The following is a 5,975-nucleotide window of genomic DNA, read 5'->3' as shown; positions in this document are numbered from 1 at the left end:
AACCTAGACTTATTAGATGGGTTCTCTTGCTATAAGAATTTGATTTGCATATTATTGATAGAAAATGAGCCGAGAACCCCGTTGCAGACAACTTGTCTAGGCTAGAGAATGTTCTTGATAACCCACTACCTATTGATGATAGCTTTCCTGATGAACAATTAAATGTCATAAATGATTCTCGTACTGCTCCATGGTATGCTGATTATGATAATTATATTGTTGCTAAATTTATACCGCCTAGTTTCACATACCAACAAAACAAGTTTTTCTATGATTTAAGACGTTACTTCTGGGATGACCCACATTTAAACCAATAAAGAGCCTGAGAGACTCGCTCCCAAGAGCCTCCCCCGATTCGGGCCTCGCTGGCCGTCAGATCAAGGTAAAATTCTCACCATGTTTCTCCTCCACCGTTGGATATTTACTGCACGTTTCACCATGTTATTTCTTTCACATGTGCATGACCGGTGGGCCGCTTCATCGGTAGGGTCGTCATGTATTGGCTGGGTTCGTCGGTGCGAGGGTCTGATTGGTTGAGCCTGCTGGAAAGCCCATTGGCCCCCCAATCCCCACAGCCGCACGCCGCACCTCTCCCTCCTCCGGTCCTCCCTCGTCTCAGCCGCCACCCCCACGAACCCTAGCCGCGCCCTCCTGCATCTGTCCTCCTGCCCCTGGTCTGCCCCAAGCCCCTCCTCATCTCCTTGTCGCACCCACCTCATCACCAGCGACGGCCGCCCTGGACGCATGAGCTAGCCGAGGAAAAGCGGGGTGGCGCGACGGCGTCGGCCGGCGGGGAGCCTGCGTACCGCGAGCCGCCCGACCTCCTTCCGTGGATCTGCTCCTCCCATTTCCTTTTCGTTGATTTGCCTTTTTTGTTCGCGGCAAATCTGCCATGGTAAGGAGGGCCAAGTTCTGGACAGGGCGCCTCAACCTCGCCTTCCTCTTCCACCTGCTCGCTGATAGAGAGACAGCGGCAGCGGTGGGAGGAGCCTGGGCGTAGAGGGGAGAAGTGACGAGGGGGTGCAGAGCCAGGAGATGGGGGTTCCTGGATGAGCACAGCGGCACAGGGCCTGGTCCCGCCGCTGCGAGAGCAGAGTGGAGGACCACACGGGGCCGCGATGGGGTGGCATCCGGCGAGACAAGCAGCTCCCAAGCAGGGAATGCAGCGGTGCTGGCCTCTCCTCTCCCCGCGCCGCTGCTGTCCTGCGTCGTCACTGCCGCCACGGCCTTGCTCGCCATTGACCTCCCCAAGTGCTTCTCTCCACAAATGGTGCCGCCATGTCCAGATCAATTTAAGCGTCGGGTACCTCCTGATTTGATTTTCTTTAGGATTTGTATGGAGCTTGAATCAGATCAGCGTAACTTGGAGATGTTTTTTCTACACGGATACTTGCAGATATATGGAGGAAGATTAGTTAGTAATGCCCATGTGAAGTTTGAATGTCCAATTCATAGACGTCCTTCAATTTCATTACAATGATGATATGTTTGTTGTTCATATTTCCGACAGGAAAACACAACACGTGCACGTAACTTGTTTGAGGAAATTCCATCTGGAAGCAATATTTGATCATGACTTGTGTTCTTGATGCTTCATCTGCGGCTAGCTGACTACAACAGCACAGATGTAAAGGGAAACCATCTTAAGAAACACAGGTAAAAAGGCATTTTCCTTATTCTTTTAGTTTTGGATCAAAGTTCACGTTTACCTTGAGTGACTCTTTTTTCGTTATAAAATGGATTCAACAATAATCAATAGGGAAGTGCAAACTGAGAGGGGTGGGCAAAATAACTTGAGCAAAGAGCTAATTCTATGGAATGTTACTTTCCAGTGATTTGTTGTGACCTGTTAATTTTTTAGTATGGAGCTTGAAGTTTTAATGCAGATAGGAAGTTTCATTTTATTCTTATCCACATGCTTACTAAAGTTACATTTTTATTTCATTTCTTTCTGGAAAGAGGCAACTTTAAATAATTTACATTTTTTTTACCAGAATCCCTCTAAAACCAACCAGCTACAAATATGAAATGGCATTGCATTGTTACATCAGTGGTAAGTTCCTATGCGTACTCTCTGTTTCTCGGGAATTGGTTGAAAGTGTTTCTTCTGGCCTTTTTCGGTAAGTGTTTCTTCTGCTATTGACTCTCTCACTAGGCTTGTTGTCTTTGCTGCTGAATTTTGCATTGCTACAGGAAGACATTGCATTGTTGAAGGAGTCCATTGGGGACTGGAGTCGATGGCCTACAACATGGGCAGACACGTGTGCTTCATGATTGTTGTTGGTTAACTGAGAGTATATGATGCTTTGAAGGAATGATGTGCATAATTCAGACTAAATCTTGCTGGTGATAGTGAGGAGTTTATTTTGCTGTAGCACTTTGATTCTTTCTCACTGTCAAAGTTTGTTCAGCTCTTCTCTCTCATATTTATTTGTTTGTTTCAGTGTGCTATGTGCATCTTGCTGGTGACCCATGGCCCCCTGTTGTGCTGTCCATAGAAAGCCTGCACAGGCGGCGGGAGTGGCGGCCAAGATGATGGGCGCGGGAGCGGCGCACGTGTGAGCAATGATGAGTGTGTCTGCTGCCAACATGCGAAGGTTAGCTCTGCCAAACCCTGCTCTTCCTCTCCGAGGCTCACATTGTACCATGGCCATCACCATCTACGACTTCACGATAGTGGTGATACGTCCATATTCATGGAATTTTGGGTGATTGTAAGGTGTTGTGTTGCCATTAAATTAGATTGATTTATTAAAACTGAAGGACGGTTGATTTGCTGATCATGCACTGGTAGAAAAATCTCAAAAACTGCAACATACTTACTTTGCATGGTATTAAATTGATCTCGAGGATGTTTTGTGCCCTTCATGGGTGAATCTGTAACTGATGGAACCCTTGCCAATTTCTTAAGTCTACTGTACAAATGTAGTCGAGTCGAGCTTTAGGTGTTTCAGAATGAACACACAAGTTGCTTTCTTAGATTCATTGCAACCAAAAGAATTGGTAATATGTTTTTCTGAAAACATGGATACACTTGGTGTTGTATAATGGGATCTGTAGTTATTGACATAGTATTTATTTTATACTAATGATTCATACAGCTTCGAGGGGAATTAGTATCTAACACCTTGGTAAATGTATGCTAGGGATTTTGTGTTCATGTAAAATCGATACAAAGCCCGTATTTTTTATGATGCACTATGATAATAGAAAACATTTCCGAAAATTGTGTTATCGTAGATGTGGCATCGTTGTCGAGAGCAGTCCCAGGCCGTATTAATGCAGAAGAATAAATTCTTCTACTTCTGTTTATTGTGCTTTTAAATACTGCTCCCGTACAGGACGGCTGCGAGAATGGGCTCTCTGAGGCGGCTGTATTATGTTCCTTGCTTTCTCCATCTCCAACCCTTACGTCCTTGATGAAATAATTTATATATGCAAATTAAGTGCCACACATCAGTTGCAAGTGGTCATGCATCTTCCTTGTCAATTTCTCCCAGAGAGCGAGTGTTTACAAGTCCAGTGCTTATGTCAGTTATTAATTAGTCAAGATTCAGTTCTGATGTAGAATATTCAGTTTAGTTGGTCTGCATTTGTCCCAAAGAGCGAGTGTTCACAGGTGCAGTGCTTATGTAAGTTATTATTTAGTCTAGATTCTGATCTGGTGCAGAATGTCTAATAACTTGCCACTTAAGTTGTTTCTACAAACTAAAATTTGAAATTTAGAAAATTGATCTAGCCATAGTTTTTGAAGCAAGAATACAATGACTTCTTTATATCTTTTTTGAGCTGGAACACTCGGCTATCATGATTTTTTTGTAGACTTTCTTGACTGGACAAAATGTATGTTGTGGAGAATTATAAATCGCCTTACAAATTGCTGTGATGTTGTGCAGAAACTGAACAGGGAAGAGACCCATGGCCCAGAGTAGTACATGCAAATGAAGGATACCAGAATTGCCCATGGAGCATGAGATCCTCTTTGTCAGGGGCCACCTTACTTGTATGGCCTCAGGCTGAGGAGACCCTTCTAATTAAGGTGGTCACTACTTGCATATTTGAACCTAGAATAGAATGTCATTTCGTGTTTGTCAGTAGGATCTCATGTTTAATCTACAGATCTTTTTAGTCAGTCTATTTGCAGACCAGTTGCGAGTTAGTACCTGGGAAAAATGAACATTTTTCTACCTCAAATTTGCATATCAGTATCCTTGTCTAATTTAAGATTGCTTTTCTTACTATGAAGAAGATTTGTGCTGCTGTAGTGTTCTTCAGTTTCTGGTGTTTAGATGCCAGTTCATTGTTGAGACAGTTCTGCTATGTCCGTCTTCTGAAAAATACAGTAAGTAAATTTTGTTTTCTGGACATTGTCGCAGATCCTATTCGCCAAAGGAAAAATAAATAGATATAGAGGTATAAATTCAACAAAAAACATTTTTTGATTAAAAGGCTATTCCATTTGTCACCTACTGTACTTGCCCATGACTAAAACAATTAATACATGGTTTTCTTTTCAAAGCATACATGGAATTAGTAGGCCTCTGCGCAATTTGGTGCAACGGGTATAATGCTGCCAGGAGATTAAGTATATTCATGAAGTTGTGCAAAGTTAAAAATTGGTTGCGCTATCTCACATTTGTCAAATCCTCATATGTTGCTGGTAGCCATGCTTATGCCCAGAATATTAAGTAAGCTTGTGCTATGCTGTGACTAAATAAAGCATTGTTCAGACTTATCTTTTGTTTGCTCTACTAAGTGTTCAGGGTTTACCCAGAGGGCAATTATATGTTCCCTACTGCCGTCTCCCGCGTGACGTCAAGAAAATCCCTGATGTTTCTGTTTTACTTGGCCTAAATTTTGGTTTTCAAATAGTTCTGCCTCTCAATTTGATATTTCTACTTGCTTTTGCTTAGTAATATGATGTACTGTTTTCTAGCTCTAGGCCTACTTGTGTTTAAGGTTCAGTTGATTGTTTTTCTTAAGGGTGTTTTTTTTAATTAGTGGCATCAACATGTGGCACTAATTCCGTTGTGCATTGTACTGTGATTTTTTCAAACAACACCATTATGGTAAACAGAGATGCTAATGAGAATAACAGAGATGCTAAGAGGCAGCCTTTTGGGGTTAAGGATATAAACAACAACATGGCTTATGAGTCCGAAGAGAGCCCGAGTGGCGTCTTTTGGTTCTTGAAGCCCTGCACTTTCCTGGTGGAGTAGCAGCAAAATAATTCAGAGACTTTAAAGCTACTGCTTTTCATGTAGTTAGGATCAATTTTTGGTCTCAGTTTGAAATACTCTCCACTTCCTCCTATTTGATTGATTTGTCTGATGGACATTTTGCCAGGCAAATAAACAGAAGGCATATGTATTATTACGAGTGAAGCCATCCATACAAGTCAAGATATTAATAATCCCATATGTGGAATTCGAGATATAGAGAAATGTTAATATTCTTCTGCTAATTGGTTGCTTGACCAAATATACTGTAAATGACATTATTATTGTTCAAGATATACATAAATGTTGTTGTTCTTCATTGTAGTGGATGATATCCATCCCAATTATTGAGATGACGGAAGTACTACTAAGGAGTTTTGTCTCTGACCGAATGAAGATGCTTTGGAAGAAGGGATAAATAAGTGTCGAGGAAGAAGGGATAAATAAGTTGCTGAATGGGCCAAACTGGCTGCCATACAACTGCTTTGAAATATACATGCGGTTAAGTGGCACATAAATACTCTCTTTTTTCAAACATACGATTTTTTTTGGGTAGAAACACCACTCTTCTTAAAATAGTATAAGGCCTCATTAACTGATTTCATACATGGTGTTAAGTATGCATATGTTCTTAGGCAAAAAGATATGAACTAAATTTTATGTGGAAGGGTCTAAATTCTTACCGTGAGTGCTTGCTCAAATAAAAGATTATCGAAAATACATACATTTTGAATGCGATGTGGATTTGAATGAGAC

General features: G+C 41.8%; 1 long non-coding RNA gene across 3 annotated transcripts; it reads left to right on the top strand.

Moving 5' to 3' along the window:
- Positions 1–531: 531 nt before the first annotated feature.
- On the top strand, positions 532–5,538 carry LOC120962891 (uncharacterized). Of its 3 annotated transcripts, none has more exons than XR_012181879.1 (7): positions 532–1,303; positions 1,511–1,656; positions 1,995–2,120; positions 2,194–2,346; positions 2,445–2,597; positions 3,897–4,039; positions 5,078–5,538. It is a non-coding gene; the product is annotated as an uncharacterized lncRNA (long non-coding RNA). The 3 variants fall into 3 exon arrangements; XR_012181880.1 differs by having other exon boundaries at positions 565–1,303; positions 1,995–2,053; positions 5,347–5,538; XR_012181878.1 differs by having other exon boundaries at positions 565–1,303; positions 1,995–2,053.
- Positions 5,539–5,975: the final 437 nt, after the last annotated feature.

The sequence above is a fragment of the Aegilops tauschii genome, chromosome 4, assembly GCF_002575655.3.
Source record: "Aegilops tauschii subsp. strangulata cultivar AL8/78 chromosome 4, Aet v6.0, whole genome shotgun sequence".
Lineage (NCBI taxonomy): Eukaryota > Viridiplantae > Streptophyta > Magnoliopsida > Poales > Poaceae > Aegilops > Aegilops tauschii.
This window is presented reverse-complemented; position numbering and strand designations above follow the sequence as displayed.